General features: G+C 38.0%; 1 long non-coding RNA gene across 1 annotated transcript; it reads right to left on the bottom strand.

Moving 5' to 3' along the window:
* Positions 1 to 5648: 5648 nt before the first annotated feature.
* LOC121073798 lies at positions 5649 to 13039 on the bottom strand. The gene is made up of 3 exons (XR_005821942.1): positions 12898 to 13039; positions 5889 to 5975; positions 5649 to 5718 (listed from the first exon to the last, which is right to left on the bottom strand). It is a non-coding gene; the product is annotated as an uncharacterized LOC121073798 (long non-coding RNA).
* Positions 13040 to 17712: the final 4673 nt, after the last annotated feature.

Below are 17712 nucleotides of genomic sequence, written 5' to 3'. Positions count from 1 at the left end.
ATGTACAGCATTGAAGAGGCTTTCAGGGTAGGGTGTAGCTGCATTACCTGAGCATTCCCTAGGCTTCCAACCTTAGATGCTATCACACTGGGGGAACCTGGTGTGCTCGCTGTAAGGAACAGTACGGAGCGTAGAGTGGAGTGGAGACACCACGGCTAGGCTCTGTGACCAGGTGGGGACTCAATTGTTCTTGTGCACACCGAGACCAATAAGCCGCACTTTTTGCTACCCTGAGCCAATAACCTGTCATGTTTTGACAAATGCTGTACTCTAGTGTACTTTTGCTCATTATAATTTCATTATAATACCAAAACACACCTCCATCCCAAAAGCTACCCACCTCCAAGGTGCAACCACCCCTCACTGAGCAAGCGCTCTGAATTTCTCAGAGCCTATTCCTTTAAACGGAGATGGGAAAACTTTTCACCAATCATAACTAAGATATGTTTGACTAGAGTCACTCAAGCTCCACCTAAAAGATAGAAAATAGTATAAATTGGCCTAAGAGAGAGGGGATGTCAGGGAAGATATCACCGTCAGGGGAGATACCATCCCGAGGACCTCCTGACTCCTGGGATCAGTTGACGGGCTGAGCCTCTCTTCCCTCCTATTGGGACGCCTTTGGGTGAGATTTGAACACTTGGTTATACTGTGTCTCTCCGCGGAAACTTAGAAATCTCTATAGAGTCTGTGTGCCTTTTAACACATTAATTTCCAGGCTGCGCACCTGTGTATTTCATGTATGCTAGCTTGCTTTTGCAGACAGTAACTATTGCCGGCAATCCAAAGAACCTGTGTACCTATTGCTGTAATAAATTGTGCATTGTTCCTAGCCGTGATAGTTTGCATTGAACGCGACTAGAGTAAGGGCGGTTATACGTTATTGGTGAATCTGTGACTGTGGTAGTTCAGTGCTCTGAATCCGACCAGACCCATAATGGTTAATGCGTTATTGGTGAATCTGTGACTGTGATAGTTCTGTACCCTGAATCTAACCGGACCCATAACGGTTAATCGGCTACACCCCTTAACATGACACAAGTATATCAGCCACTCCTTTCAGTTTTGTACTAGCTTGCTGTGGGTGCATTCTGTCCAATCACCTCAGTCATAAAAGAAGATATTAAATAGCAATGGACGTAGAATCAAACCTTGGGCACACCACTACTGACTCACCTCCAAATAGTCTTCATGCTGCTGATCACAACTCTCTGAACCTGGCAGTTCAGCCAGCTTTTAGTAAGACTCCATGTCCCTTTAAATAGCCTGTAGTTCATCAGTTTATTTATGTGCATGTTATGTGAGAGTGTTGAAGTCCTTGCTGAAGTCAAGCTAAAACACATCACTAACCCTTCATCCACTGAGATACTCATTTCATTGTGGAAGGCTATCAGGTCTGTCAGCTGTGATTTTGCCTTCTGAAATCCATGCTGACTACTTCCAGTCTACTTCTTGTCCTTCATCCATCTGTTTTCTGACATTGGTTGTTCCACCATCTCCCCAGAGAGGCTGACCAGCCTACAGATTCCCTGACCCTTCTTCTTGACCTTCCTGAGGACAGAAGTCACATTTTCTTTCTTTCAGTCCTCAGGAACTTGTCCTGATGACCAAGACCTTCGGAAGATAATCCAGGGTGACCTTGCAAAGGCATTGGCCAGCTTCATTAGCACTTATGGGTGATTCCTTCAAGACCCTTGGATATGTATGTCCAGTGTGTTTAAACATTCCCAGAGCTGGTCCTCTTCCTCTCAGGGGTACGTGCTTCCTGAATGCTGGTATGCTGATCTTACCAGTAAAGAGCAAGGAGAAGAAGGCATTGAATATAGTGGCTTTTTCCATATTCCCCATCACTGAGTCCCTTGCCTCATTGAACAGTGAGGCCACGTTTTTCCTAACCTTCTTTTTGCAGCCAATACCCCAAAGGGTGTGAGGGATATAAATGTCAAAACTAATTGCTGAAGCTTGAAAACCTTACAAACTTTCAACTGTAGTACTCCAGAGAAAAACAAAAACAACAACCTATGTCTGGATATCTGGACCTCTGTCAAGTGGCCTAATCAATGAAAGTCTTCCCAATATTTCACTAGATTTATAATAAAACTTTTTTTTTTCAGACTATGTGTCTTGAAATATATTCATCTATATCTTAACATCAGTAAGGATAGTCTATTCTTTTATTCTCTCTTTTTTTTTTTTAATAATCTATTTTACTGCTTTTTGAGTTTTTGTGTAATTTTCAGAAGTATGTAGTCACATGTGCTAGAAGTCAGAACATTGATAATTCCTCTTATTTTCTATAACAATCCTGACATGCTTAATTGAGTACCCCTGATTAATGGAATGTTCCTATAAATTTTAAGGCAGATCTTTATTTTTAGTAAAATGTCTCAGATATTTCATAGCAAGAATTTGAAATGAGAGTTGTACTGTACATAAAACATGAGGCAGGCAAAGTTAACATCTCCAGGGAAACTGTTTTAAACATGCGTATGTATGGTAAGGAAATCCTTTGTCCTTGGTCAGGAAGGACCATTTAAATAACTGCTAGCATAAAGTACCTTTATGTGTGTTTGTGCTTAAAGAGGATATGTTATTGAGGAGAAACAAAACTGAAAAAAAAATATGGAAATTTGGAAATTTGCAGACAGTAACGTTGAGTGTTATGATGGCATAGAGTGGATTGCTTTATATGAGAAACAACACCAGAAAAAAAGTGAGATTTTCAGTACAGCATGTGACCACAGGAACAAAAACAGCATGTAGAAAAGGAAGTTAAAGAAGCATTTGTCAAATAAATGGTATCCTATAAACTGGTGGCAAATCACACCCAACATAACAGCAAACAGTTCATAAAGGGGTGGAATTTTTTTTTTTTATAGGAGGCTTTTCAGATGCAACTAATGACAAAGTTTACATCTCTGACTAGTTAATATGAAATGCACAGGCCCAGCATTTGTGCTTTTGGTATATAGTATATTTACTGAGGAATGGATGAGCTGGAAGGATTCCCCATTTTGGATTGAATTTGACAAGCAGTATTGTTTTAAATATTTTTTCATGACACTTTCAAAATTAACTTTTCAGTTTAATTTGTAATGACATATTGCAGTTTAGGCAATTAAAATAATGAAAAATGGACCTTAAATAATGTCAGATCATTTTCAGCTTGATGTGAATCAACTTCTTTTACTTTTACCAGAAAGCATCAAAACACTCATTTGATCAAAGCTTATCCTCATTTTTCCACCCATCACACACTTTTCCCACTATATTATTTACTCATATCTGCTCTCAATTTAATACTTCTCCTCTCCTCTCCTCTCCTCTCCTCTCCTCTCCTCTCCTCTCCTCTCCTCTCCTCTCCTCTCCTCTCCTCTCCTCTCCTCTCTCTTTTTTTTTTTTCCCCTCTTTTTAGCTGATTAGCTGTTGCCAGATCCTGTGCATTTTCACTTGTTCTATCTCTATCAGTCACTATAACTGGATCAAAAAAGTAACACTCTGCATGATCTTGCTGTTCAGCCAGGCTATAATAGAAGGGAGAGTTTACTTTTTTTCCTTTTTTTTTTTTTTTTACTTATTTCAAATAATATTATTGGCATTGTAACTGTTCACATGATTTACAGGTGTTGTTTTCAGAGAGGAGCTACTGGCAATATAACAGGTTATTACAAGGTAATACGGGGTGTGATATAATCTGAACTACTGTTTTTAAAAATCTTCAGAATTTGTTTTTCCACTTTATCTCTGCTGCCTGTATCCAAAATGTTTTAGATAAGTGAAACTAGTCATACTGTTTCACTGTACATTTCTAGCACATCTGTTTTTACCCAGCCTCATGATGTTTCATTGAAATTATTGATGGCTAATGAGCAACACAGTTCTGAAAGATAATATTCAATCACCTGAACTGCAAAATCATGGATGTGATACTGTATACCCAGTCATGCATTGGAAACGTGCTGGGAATTAAAAGAGAATAATTGCTCATATGAAGTTAAATTAAAAGAATACTGTAAGCATTGCATTGGATTTAGACATCTTGCAAAACAGTTGTATGCAGGACTCCTTTTTTAAAATGATGGTTAAATTAATTGCCTATCCCTGTTCATGGATTTCCACCTCTATGTTATATTTAAATTAATTAAGTTTTTCTCCAATGCTAGAATCAATTCAAAATGGACAATTTACAAGTCTGAGTTTGACAGCATGTCAGAGATTTTATGTGTGGAAGCACTGTTGGACAACATGCTGTTTAGCATAATCTAAACAGATGCTTTCAAAGAACTACATGTCCCTAATGGAGGATTATAATGTTATCTTACTAGACACTATCATACTATCCTGTTGTATAGAATATTTTGTACAAGAAATGCACATTAAAATAAATAAGTAAATAAAACAGCACATCTAATTGGTTAGATTAGTTTTGCATTTAGAGATAAACAAGCTATAATATGCTAAAGTTTCATTGATTCCTGAAATACACAGGGAAATTAAAAGAAATATAAGGTTAAAAAATCTGGGTGTATTAATTTCAGTGTTAAGATTTTCTCATGGAAATGAACTTTATTTTCTTATTTTTTTCTCATTTAAAATATAATAACATTTCATAGAAAGTTATCATCTTTTATACAATCCCCCCCTCAAAAAAAAAAAAATTCTAATTACACTTAACATTTATTTGTTAGGTTTTGTAACAAACTCAGTCACAGTTCTAAAAAGATTCTCTAAAAAAATCTTTGTTAGAAGATTAATAAAAATGTATTTTCCAAAATTAAAGTTCTGACTTTACACATATCTGGTACAGATAATATATACAGATAATAAAGGATAGTTTAAAGGGTATGTACACTATAAAGAGTACGTTATATAAGAATGTAATGAAAGGACTTTTATCTTTATTTATTTTATTTATTTAGTTAGTTATCTTTATTCTTATTTACTTATTTATTTATATTTAAATAATATATATATATATTATAAATATATAATGTATAAATATATATATTATATTTATATACATATATGCATTATTTATTTTTATTTTTATTTTTATTTTTGTGTTCTGCGGGGAGCTGCTGCCTGTGGGGGACCTGTGTTGGAGCAGTTTGTTCCTGATGGCTGGACCCAGTGGTATGGACCCACATTGGAGAAGGGGCAGAGAGTGACCGAGAAGGAGCTGCGGAGACAAAGTACTATGGACTGACCGCAGCCCCCATTCTCCCATTCCCCTGCACCACTTGGGGGGAGGAGGTGGAAGAGGGTAGATGGGGGGAAGGTGTTTTTATTTTCTTTCTTTTGTTTCTCACTTGTCTAGCTTGTTAGAAACAGGCAATAAATCTTACTATCTCCTTACTCTGATTCTGTTTTGCCCATCACAATAATAGTTGAATGATCTCCCCATCCTTATCTCAACCCTTGGGCCCTTTGCATCATATTTTCTCCCCCTTTTCCCTTGAGGAGGGGAAGTGAGAGAGCAGCTGAGGTGGAGCTCAGCTGCCCACCCAAGTAAAACTACCACAGTCAGTAACATTGCAACAGGTTTATATGTAATGCATAAGTCATCAACACTAGACATGAACAATCTTAAAATAATCTCTTTCTAAATAAAGTACTTGGTCCACCTGCCCGGAGGCAGATATATTTCTGGGTTCTAGAAGATGGAGTAGAATTCTTACATGATGTAGCAAACAATTATTCCATCAATTGTGCTATGTGCTATGGCAACAAGTTAAACAAACAAACAAACAAACAAAAACAAAACAAAACACGAACATGTTATCCAATATGTTTCTTGGAGGAAAAGAAAAAAAAAATTATCAGTGAATTGACATTTTAAGTTATATTTTAAAGAATTAGCCCAACTATTGACTTTTATATATACCTACCATTATAGGTCTACTGTAGCTAATATGTGGGCTCAGACTTCCTTAGACAGTTGTTTCAGAGACAAGTTTTCCTGGTTGCTGATATGACTGTCAAAAGATGTGCTGAACAACTTAATGCAGTCAGGTGTAGGTGAAAATCAGTTTACAAACAAAAGCTGTTTTTGCTGCACATCAACTTGGTTTTGCTACTCAACAAAAGATTTTCTTTGGTGAGAGTGTGTGTGTGGAGGGGAGAGTCCTACCCTGAAGACCTATTTCAAAGGCTTTCTTTTCTCTATTTTGTGTGGGGAATGTATTTTTGCCAGTCCCACCTCCCACTTGCCTGAGAGCAAGGTGAAGGCTGAACTACTATTTTGTGGTAATATCCTGGTGCTGGTGCTGCTTGGCAGTATGATGTAATTTTTTTTTTTTTTCCACTCAGCTCCAAATACTAAATATTGCTGAGGGATAGTTTACATCCAATAAATAAATTTCTGAAGTCAGTCATAACATTTTACTAAAAGCTGTTTCTTTGTTCCCCTTCCTTTCACAGTGTACATCTCTATAATTTTGTCATCTCTCTCCCCATCAAGGTTTGCATTTTAAAACCCTTCAAAAACATCACCTGGACAGATGTGTAACTGTAGTCTATTTATGTGGTACATGGGTATCTGATCTCACTGTTTCAACTACTATGAAAATTTAATCTGTGAATGTCTCTCTTAACCTTTCTCAAATATTCTTTTTGTTCTAGAAACCCTCACTTAACCCTCTGCTTCTAAGCATATGCACAGTTTCTTTAACTAAAAAGCAACCTCCCTCTACATAAACAAGTCTGAAGTCATGTACGAGATGTGGTTATAGCTCTTCATGAACCCACAACTGCAGAAAGAGGTGATGTGCTCAAAGTCTTGGTTTGGAGTACCCTTTTAAAACACCTTTTTAAACACCAGAATATTTCAGGATCTGTTTTGCTTTTCTGAATCATAGCCCAGGTACGTTTGGGAAAATTGTCATCATTCAGATGTGCTTAATGCCCTCAGGGCATCTGGAAAACAGCTACACACCCACTACTGGACTGGGAGAGCGTGGAAATGCAAACCCATGAGACACATGCAGGTGAAGAGTAGCAGGGAGGAATGAAAGAGGGCTGGCAGAAAGGGGCATAAAGAGACCAGTCGGGTGTCAAATGCTTCATCAGTGCACATCTGGCAGAGTCCTGCACCTGATCTCTGTAGTCTGTCCTGTCTTCTTAAATCTTTTCTCAACTGTCTCTGTGTAATCTCACTCTCTATCCCATGCATGTGCACAGCAAGTGACAGCTACTGGGGGACCAGTGTGAGTGAGGGGAATGTGGGGCTCAGCACTGTACCTGGTGCTGGTTGCTGGTGGTAGTGGGGTGAGCGTCTGCATCTCCCATAGGCTCTGTGCTTTGGGTGTGCATGTGTACTCACCAACAAACTCCAAGTTGGACCACTAGGTGAGTAGTGGGGCCTTGAATCCGGGGTAGGGTATCAGGCAGGCAGAGGGTCTGTGCTAGTACCCAGGGTGACTGGTGAGTGTGCTTGTGCTTGTGTACCCTGGGAGTGTTATGGGTGTGCATGCACCAGCCCATGTCCCTGCCAGCCCCAGAGGAGGAGGGGACGTGGCTGTCAGCGTGGATGTGTGATGTTCATCTTGTTCTTGGCTGGTGGTGACAGCAGCACCTTTGCTGTAGCAGTCTGTGTAACTGGCCACATCCGTGTCCTGTGCATGTGTCTCTGGGATATGTGATCAGCTTTGCTACCAGCTGAACCTTCAGAGGGGAAAGTGGCAGCTGCATCCCCCAGCCTGGGCAGAGACCCTGGGCACCCCAGCAGCTGGATAGTGCAGGCCCGAGCCAGAGCAGCTGGAGGAGGCAGCCATGCTCTGGGCAACCCTTAATAAAAACTAATATCAGGAAATAATTATATTTCTGACATTGATTTTTATATGGTGTTTAAGTCAAATCTGCATTATTTTGTTTTAGGGGAGATAGAAAATAAAGGAAACAAACCAAAACTCACAAATTTTCTAGTGAGTATTATATTTGGGTAATAAATGTTTTTATTTTGCTACTGCACCCTGTTCTTAGATATTTCCCTGAACTTTTAGTACTTATGTGTATACAATTAGGGCATATCCAATTGGGGTGGTGTAGAACTTCCAGTATCAGTCTTCCAGTACCTAAAGGGGGCCTACAAGAAAGCTGGAAAGGAACTCCTTGTCAGGGAATGTAGTGACAGGAAAAGGAGTAATGGCTTTAAAAGAGGGTAGATTTAGATTAGATATGAGGAAGAACTTCTTCACTATGACAGTGGTAAGGCACTGGCACAGGCTGTGCAGAGAATCTGTGGATGTGCCATCCCTGGAAGTGTTCAAGGCCAGGCTGGGTGGGGCTTTGAGTGACCTGGTCTACTGGGAGGTGTCCCTGTTCATGGCAGGGGGGTTGGAATTAGATGATCTTTAAGTTCACTTCCAACCCAAACCACACTATGATCTATATAATTAACATGAATCATTCTATGATTCTTCACCTTATATTAAAGAATTTCTTCTGAATATCTAATCTAAATCTACCCTCTTTTAGTTTAAAGCCATTACTCCTTGTCCTATCACTACACTCCCTGACAAAGAATCCCTCCCCAGTTCTCTTGTAGGCCCTCTTTCTTGCCCTTTTCTTATATTTTCCCCTAGGTATCTGCTTCGCCCACTACTGAAGAGCAGATGGAATCCTCAGTTACCACTGATATGATGCACTACAGCTATTTTTATGTTTGTTGGGGAGGTTCAGTGTGAAACTGTTTCTTAAATTTACTCTGTAAAACAGCTTTTCAAAAAGTTTCTTGCAGTAACTCTCTGTAGGCATTCTGCTGAGAGTCATTATTCCTGTTTTAAAGAAGAAAGCTTAGCAACCCATCTTGGCCAACAGAAACCCACAGTCTTGAAGCGTTTCTCAAAGCTCAAAGCCCTTACCCACAGTGTAATCCATGTTAATGCTGCAATTAAATACATACGTGTTGGTGTGTGTGGATTACACATTGGTTAGGGAATGTGAAATCACTGTGATGAGAATGTTTAGAAAACTGATAATTAAGCCAATTTTAGAATTTTAAACTAAACTTTACTGCATTTCTTCATTAATAATATACTTCCTATTAATTGTTTATTCTTACATATTATCTATCATCAGCTCTACAAATACAAGACTTTTAGTCTATATTCTGTTGGAAAACCTCATTTGTGCCTACAGAGCTCTAAGGCAGATTTTTACATTGAGGACTGAGTTTCAGTCAGTTATGTCTTTACCTTCAAAAGCTGCCAACATAACTTTATCCATTTTTGGTCTTCCATCAATCCTTTGAAGCAGTTTTGCAAGTGGATGCAGGGTAAAATTCAGGTGGTTTGGGGGACACTGTATTAATTGATCTTACTAATGTGGACAAAATTTAACAGACACAAAGCTTGAGTTTTTTCTTCTTTTATAATGGTCTTGACCATCAATCAAATGAAAGCCTAATACTTACTTATTAGACAGAAAAAAAATTTAAATTGAACTCATGAGTTGCAGTGTTTATAAGTCCCAGAAGTTCTGTCATTTTCAATATTTATTAGTTCTAAAAATTATTTTGCTACTAACACAAAAGCTGGTGAAGAAAACCCTCTAGTATTATTTAACCAGATCTTCAAGACACTGATTATTTTCCAAAGTCAAAAATGACACTGCCAGGTATAAATAACCTAAATTTATTCCTCTAACTGCTCTCCCAGGCCACAGAACTTCATTATGGCTGTATCCTTATGTCTCTTCCCTTCTAAAATACTAATTCTTTAGGTATATCATTCCATAAGAAGTGGGTGAGGGTAAAGAATCTACAACCAAAGACTGTAATTTGATATAGAGTTAGACTCAGGACATTGGTACAGACTGGGAGACAAGTCCAGCTCAGCAGAAAGGAATTGGGGGGTGCTGGTTGACAGTATGGTCAACATGAGCCAGCAGTGTGCCCTGGCAGCCATTGCTCTCTACAACTTCCTGAGGAGGTGAAATGGAGAGGGAGATGCTGATCTCTTTTCCCTGGTGACCAATGATAGAATGTACGGGAATGGTAAAAAGCTGTGCCAGTAGAGGTTCATACTGCATATTAGGAAATGTATCTTTACCACGGGGGTGGTCAGACACTGGAACAGTCTTCCTAGTGAGTTGGTTGATGCCCCATGCCTATCAGTGCTCAGGCATGATAATATCCTTAATAATATGCTTTAACATTTGGTTAACCAAAAATTTGATGATTTTGTAGGTGCTTTCCAACTGAATTATCCTATTTCTATTTCTATTATTTCTATTTCTATTTGTTTCTATTTTATTTCTATTTATTTCTATTTGTATTTGTATTTGTATTTGTATTTGTATTTCTATTTCTATTTCTATTTCTATTTCTATTTCTATTTCTATTTCTATATTTTTATTTCCATTTCCATTTCCATTTCCATTTCTATTTCTATTTCTATTTCTATTTCTATTCCTATTCCTATTCCTATTCCTATTCCTATTCCTATTCCTATTCCTATTTCTATTTCTATTTCTAATTAATTCTAATTCTAATTCTAAAATTCTAATTCTAATTTTAATGTATTGGCTGTTGATGGCAAGGATTTGGTAGCAGAGGAGATTTAGGGTTGGCCTTCTGTGAAAATATACTTAAGAAAGGGAAAGATGCTGCAAAGACAGCAAGGAGTGAGGGAAAAAAAAATTGGGAGAAACAACTCTTCGAAAAATTTCCCTGCAAAGATCTCCCTGTAGCCAGTGGAAGAAACCACGGTGGAGCAGGTATCTACACCGCAGCTTGTGGAGATGACTAACAAGAACTCTGGTCTGTAAAGGACCCGTGCTGGTACAGGTTTATCCTGAAGAGCAAGAGCCCATGGAGAGGACCCATACTGGAGTAGTCTTGAAGGACTGCAGCTGTTTGGAATGACCCATGCTGGAGCAAGGAAAAAAGATATAACTTATAAAACAATGTCAGAATCTTACAGATCATAGAATTTAAGCATGTAGGATTTATTCTTCTTTAACTTTCCAGGCATGCAAGTAAATGTAAACTCTACTTCTAAATTTTAAACATGATTGGTAAAAATTTTCTGCATTCTTTTGAATTTAAAAACTGAGAGGGGAAAAAAATATTTCAAAAGAAGGGGAAAGAATCATAGTGCAATTCAGTTTTCTTTTTTAGGGGAAATTGATTGACAAGAATAGGAGTACTTGAAACAACCTCAGGGGAAGCTCTACAAGAGTTAAATAAATAAATAGCACATAAGAAAACTTGCATGTTTAATGCCACAGCTTTAGGAATGACTATTATCTTCCTTTCTTCTTCTTCTTCTTCTTCTTCTTCTTCTTCTTCTTCTTCTTCTTCTTTTTTCCTTCTTCTTCTTCTTCTTCTTCTTCTTCTTCTTCTTCTTCTTCTTCTTTTTCATTGCTTTCCTGTAATTTTTTACTCAGTATTATTTAAACAAGCGCTATTAAAATAACAGGTCCAGCTATTTCCTTGGTTGTATTTACTGTTCATTTTAATTTATTACTAGCTAAGAGGCAACATATCAATGTTTAATTGTCTGGCTAGTAGAAAAGACAGTTCTATAACTAGCTGAACTTAAGAGAGAGCAACTGTTGATTTAACCATTGCTTTATTATTTTAATACAGATATTTTAGCTATTTTAATAGTAATGGGATAGATGTTTAAATATGAATGATTCATTCTGCCTTACAGTTAATTTGGTACAGGGTCCCTGATGAATTCACTATTATTGCACTAAGTAAAACAAAAATATCCAAGGAAAAAATAAAATACACATTCTAAATGAAAAGAGGTATCACAGAAAACTTCATCCACTTGTTTCTCCAGAGAAGGTAAGGCAAATCTCAAACTAGCAAATATCAACCTATCTCCCTCTACTAATTTTTATTACCTTGAATTATATTGGCTAAGATTTTTCTCCAGTGTATTATGTAGACATTTCTCAAAAATACCAAAGGTATTCTGGGTTAAGAAAAATGCAATTATATTTCATTCTTTGAACAGAAATTATAAGAAGGTGTGTTGAACAAAATATCCAGTGATGTACATGTATAGTTAACTCTGTGGGATCTTCTGTTTAGAATCCAAGTACAAGGTACTTGGTAATATCATTAATTTCTTACAGGCCTACAGGAAAAAGGGAGTAAAATGAGGAGAGGAATGATAGAAGACTGAAAACCATGAAGAAAAGTTACAGAAGTTAGAAAGGTTCTAAAAAAAATAAATAAAATAAAATGTTTTCAAGAAGATATCAAATCCCTTTGATTGCAGAGGAGTCCACCTGGATCTCAAAAACCAAGCAAAAAGATCCACAACTTTTTGCAACCTGTTCCAATGCTCAATTATCCCCAATAATATATATATTTTTTTCCTTTTCCTTATATGCAGTTGAAATATACCCTCCATCAATTTATGTCCGTTTTCTCTTGTTCTCACCATTGTGAAAAGTCAGGCTCTGTTTTCTCAGTAATTTCCTTGTAAGCACTGGAAGATTGATGATAGGTCCCACCATCACCACCCCTAAATTGACTTCTGTCCAGGCTAAATAAGCTACACTCCCTTGGCTTCTCCTTAGAGGGCAAGTGCTCCAGCTCCTGATGTTTTGGGGCATATTCTGCTGAACTCACCTGTTTATCAGCGTTTTTGTCTACTGTGTCTGTGCCTGTGTCTGCGTGTTTGTGTGAAAACTGGACATAATGTTCAACATACAGACTAACAGGTGTTGAGGAAAGACCTCTAAGTAATCGATTCCCTCAAATCCAGTCTAGTTTGTTGTTAGCCTTCTTACTAGACTAATGTAACATCTTACTCACTAGGCATATCACTACATCTCCACATGTGACCCTACTATTTGCATTCTCATTCTCTTACAAGATTTTTCTGAAATCACACAAAAAATCTCTGGACTGTCATGATGAAGATATATACATACCTTTGAACAATGTCTAATCCCAAGCATTATATTTAGCATTGGTTTTCCAGGTCATCCGTGGTAATTTAGAGTTCCATCATGGCACAATTCTTAGTAAGATTTGCTTTTGATGGCGTTGCATACTTATCCGTACATCCCCAACCACAAAGATTGCTAGCAGATAACCAGTATTAGCCCAAAAGAACTTCAGCCTGTCTCCATGGTGATTTTGTCTCAGATACTGTTTCTGAACTGACTGAATATTCATACCTGTTCTTTTCTTACAATCTTTGTTTTTATCATTGTATTATGCTACCAAAGTTTGATTTTCCTGTCTTGTCACAGAAATCTTTAAAGATAGATATTTCAACCCTATTATTTCATGTTTTATGAGATTTCTTGAACATGTGATTGCTTTTTCTTTCTTTCTTTTCTCTCTTTCTTTCTTTCTTTCTTCTTTTTTGGTTCGTTGGTTAATTGTTTTTTGTTTGTTTCTTTCATTTTGCATTTTGCACCAGTAATTACTACTCATTCATTCAATTGGTTTGATTTCTGTTATACAAACATCATTTTTATTTCCCACTCACCAGACCTCATAGTGGAGTTGAAAAAGGCCAGTCACTGACTACGTTTGACTTAGTGATGCTAGAACTGTCACCTTCCTCATTTTGCTTCCATTTGTCTGATGATATTCCTTTTCTGTAGTCCTATTCATTTTTCTATATTTTATTCATTTCATAGTTCTTCATAGGTTCTGTTTACCTTATTTTAGAAAGATCTTTTTTTGGTATATGGAGATGAAAGCTCATAACCAGAAAAAGAATCTTCCTTTCACAAAAAAAAATAAAAAATAATAATAAATAATAAAAAAAAATCTATACTGTGTTTACATGGCAAAGGTTTGGTAGCAGGGGGCGGTTGCAGGGTTGTCCTCTGTGAGCAGAGCCCATAAGCTCCCCCAGGTCAGATCAGAGCCAGCTCCAGATGGCTCCAAAAGGGACCTGCTGCTGGCCAGACCTGAGCCAGTGAGCGATGCTGGTTGGGCCTTTGGAAGAGCAGACCAAAGAACTGGGGGGGGTGGGGGTGGGGGGGTACAGGGGTAATAACCTGCTGCACAACAAGAAGTGGGAGAGAGAGGAGTGAAAACCAGCCCTGCAGACCCCAAGGTCAGTGCAGGAGGAGGAGGGCAGGAGGTGCTCCAGGCACACAGCAGAAGTTCCTCTGCGGCCTGTGGAGAGGCCCCTGGTGGAGCAGGCTGTCCCCCTGCAGCCCATGGGTCCCATGGCAGAGCAGATCTCCATGCTGCAGCCCATGGAGGAGCCCCCGGTGCAGCAGATGGATGTGGCCTGGAGGAGGCTGCGGCCCATGGGGAGCCCCCGCAGGAGCAGGCCCTGGGCTGGAGCTGCAGCCCGTGGAGAGGAGTCCACTCAGGAGCAGGGGGTCTGTGGGGAGCTGCTGCCCGTGGGGGACCCATGTTAGAGCAGGTCTTGAAAAGCTGATGCCTGTGGAAAGCCCATGCATGATCATTTTGGGAAAGACTGCATCCCATGGGAGGGACCTCATGCTGGAGCAGGAGGAGAGAGTGACTGTGAAGGAGCAGCAGAGACGAAATGTCGTGGACTGACCACAGTCCCCATTCCCCATTCCCCTGCACCACTCAGGGGAAGAATGTAAAAGAGTGTGGATGGGTGGAGAAGTGTTTTTAGTTTGCTTTTAATTTCTCACTGTTGATGGGCATGGGCAATAAATTACGTTACTCTCCCTATGTTGACTCTGTTTTGCCCATGATGATAATTGTTGAGTGATCTCCCTATCCTTATCACCTTTTCATCATATTTTCTCTTTTCAACCCTTTACATCATATTTTCTCTTCCTTTGAGGAGGGGAAGTGAGAGAATTGTTGTGGTGGAGTTCATCTGCCCAGCAGGGTAAAAACACCTCAACAACCTAGTGATCAAACATTATATATTTCCCATGTAACAGAAATCAGGATGTTGTCTTATGACAGAGCTTTTGACTTTAGGGTAACACATGCCACCTTTCTGATGAGATATATTTGCAACACTGGAAATGTTATTTAAGAAGGTGTGTCTTTTCTGGAAAAAAATTCATAACATTTATGAAAAACAAATATAACATTTTCCCATAGCTTTTAGTGACATTTTGAAAGGAATTCACTTATATTTTGCTTGACTGGGTTGATAAGTGAGCAGGTTTCATGAGCAGGATCTGCAGTATTTTCTAATTTCAGTTATGATAGAACCTGAAAAAATGAAATACCTCCTGAGTGTGTTGATGCTTGCACTGAAACTGTAAATGTGACATTTTGGTAAATAAATCATTTAGCCTAATTTTTAGTCTTCCGTAGACATGTTCTTCACTTGAATGTCATAAGTATTTTCTTTGCCACTCCTCAGTGGGAATAAAATTATATGAATTTTGGAAAAGAACATATAACAAGTAAAAACCTCTTTGGAAAGGGGATTTTGTTTATTCAGGTGAATTCTACAGATTTGAAGCATGAGTTCAGAACCACAAGATGGATGAAGTCGAAGAGACCTCTGGAGATCATCTAGTCCAATCCCCTGCTCAGGTAGGGTTGGCTACAGCAAGTTGCCCAAGACCATACTCAGATGAATTTTGAATATCTCAGATATCCCTGAGCAATTCGTTATGGTGTTTGGCAGTAATAAGTAAAAATAGTAAAATAAATAAATAAGTGAAAAAAAAAAAAAAAAGTAAAATTAAAAATTATCATGTTCTAACATAATTTGCTGTGTTTCAGTTTGTGTTCATTGCCTCTTCTTCTGTCACTGGGCACTGCTGAGCTGTCTCCATCTATCTTGTCTACTCTCCCAACAAGATTTCATAGACCAATGTCTATGCAATGTCTATCCCACTCAACTCTCCCAGGCTGACTAGTCCCATCCCTCTCAGCCTCACATATCCCTGATTCTCCAGTCCTTTCACCATCTTGCTCCAGAAGGTCCATGCTGCTTTGGCACTGGGGAACCGGGGACTGGGTATGATACTCCAGATATGGTCCTCAACAACGTCACCAGTGCTCAGTAGAGTGGCCTTGGGGCCAAAGGAAGATGGTGTGTGTGCAGCTCCTTGTGATTTTCTCAAGGCTATTAAGATCTGACAGAACCCCATTTATTATAAATGTCCTAACTGTCCTAACTTTATCTGGGTCTTCTCAATAATTATTAAAATCTAGACCACAGTAAAGTGCCTAAAAAGCAATTGTGCTTTTTGTAACTTCTCCCTAACTGTGGGTTTCTTGTTATTTGTTTCTTAGAAACCAGCCTTGCAGCTTCTGTATACAATGAGGAAAATTTCTTCATGGTGGTTGCAGGATTAAGGTCTAAATATTTGCATTTGTCTTGTCAGGATTGCCATGTAATATAAATAAATGAACACACTCCTGAAAATTAAATGTTATGTTGCAACTAATTCATTTGGAATCATTTAACAGTTACTGGATTTTACACTAATTGCCTTATGAGATTAATGAATTTGCATAGCTATTTGAGTCTCAAATTTCTTGACAAAGCATATTGTAAGAAGCTAAATAAAACTGATGTACAGGCTTCGTTTGAAGTGAAACAACTTTAAAATGTCTGCCTAGAAACAGGGAATTGCACAGAATGAAATTCTTCAATAAGTAGGCTATTTCAAACATAAAAGAAAAAACCCTCAGAACTGTTTACTAGGATAAATTTTCATTATTATTATTTGGAGAATGAATCTTAAACACAGTGAGCATATAGATCTTTACAGGATGTGCTGTCTTTGTCACATTATCAATGTAGACGGCTGAGTATGACTTTTTGGGAAATATGTTTTAGCAGATCTGTTCACGCACACACACACACAGTTTTAAAAGTTAGAGGTTAAAGTAGAAATCATCTAGTAGAAAATGTAGAACAATCTGGTTAGAACATGCAAAAAAAAAAAAGTCTAAGGTTGTAATGTTATGCCTCCTGTTTTCATAAAAAGATCATTCATATTTAAAAAAGTAACATATACACCAGTGTATATGTCTGAAATGTATGCCAAATTGAGATAATTGCTTTTATTTCCATTGGAGTTTTTCTTTTTAAGCCATCAGGAATTCATGCTAAGAAAAACAGCTTTGAGTGTACTGTATTGTGTGTGTGTGTGTGCATGGTGTACCTACCAGAATTTTAGTAATCAGAACAGCAGCATGTTTGCAAAATCTTTGTATGCTCTGTAGTCAGAATTTTCAAAAGGATATGAATAGGTAGTTAGGGAAATGATGTAATAAGAGAAAATTCTTGGTTCCATGGAGTTGTTTATTACTCGGCTATTTGGATGTAAATCTTGCATGACAAGCTACCTTCCACTTCCAAAAATGATTGTGCTAGTTTGTTGCATAAATTTCACTGACTTCTGTTTTAATACTTTAACATCCTTGCTCCGAAGTCATAAAAGCACTTTTCTACAAGATTAAATTAACCATTTCATTTTTTTTTTCCATGCAGTTTTTTAGTTTTAACATGAGTCACATTTGCTTAAACAATTATAAAGAAACTGGCAGATGATGCCCATCAGGCACAATATATTCATTACATAAATTTCCATTGTTGTCATTATAATTGACCTTTCTCTCTACTGTAGGTTGCTAGGTTTTTTGTTTGCCTTTTTTTTTTTTTTTTCCTTTTTTTTTTTTTTTTCCCCACTGCATGTAAGCTTTTAAGTAAAGCTTTACCTGCATGAGATGATAGTGTGGGGGAGATTTATATCAACACATCACTTCTAGTCTCTGGGTCCTGTAGACAAGGGATGCACTAAACAATGGTCTAATTAGAA

Source organism: Cygnus olor, chromosome 8, assembly GCF_009769625.2.
Source record: "Cygnus olor isolate bCygOlo1 chromosome 8, bCygOlo1.pri.v2, whole genome shotgun sequence".
Classification (NCBI taxonomy): Eukaryota; Metazoa; Chordata; class Aves; order Anseriformes; family Anatidae; genus Cygnus; species Cygnus olor.
The sequence above is the reverse complement of the archived record's forward strand: the minus strand, read 5'-3'. Positions and strand labels throughout refer to the sequence as shown.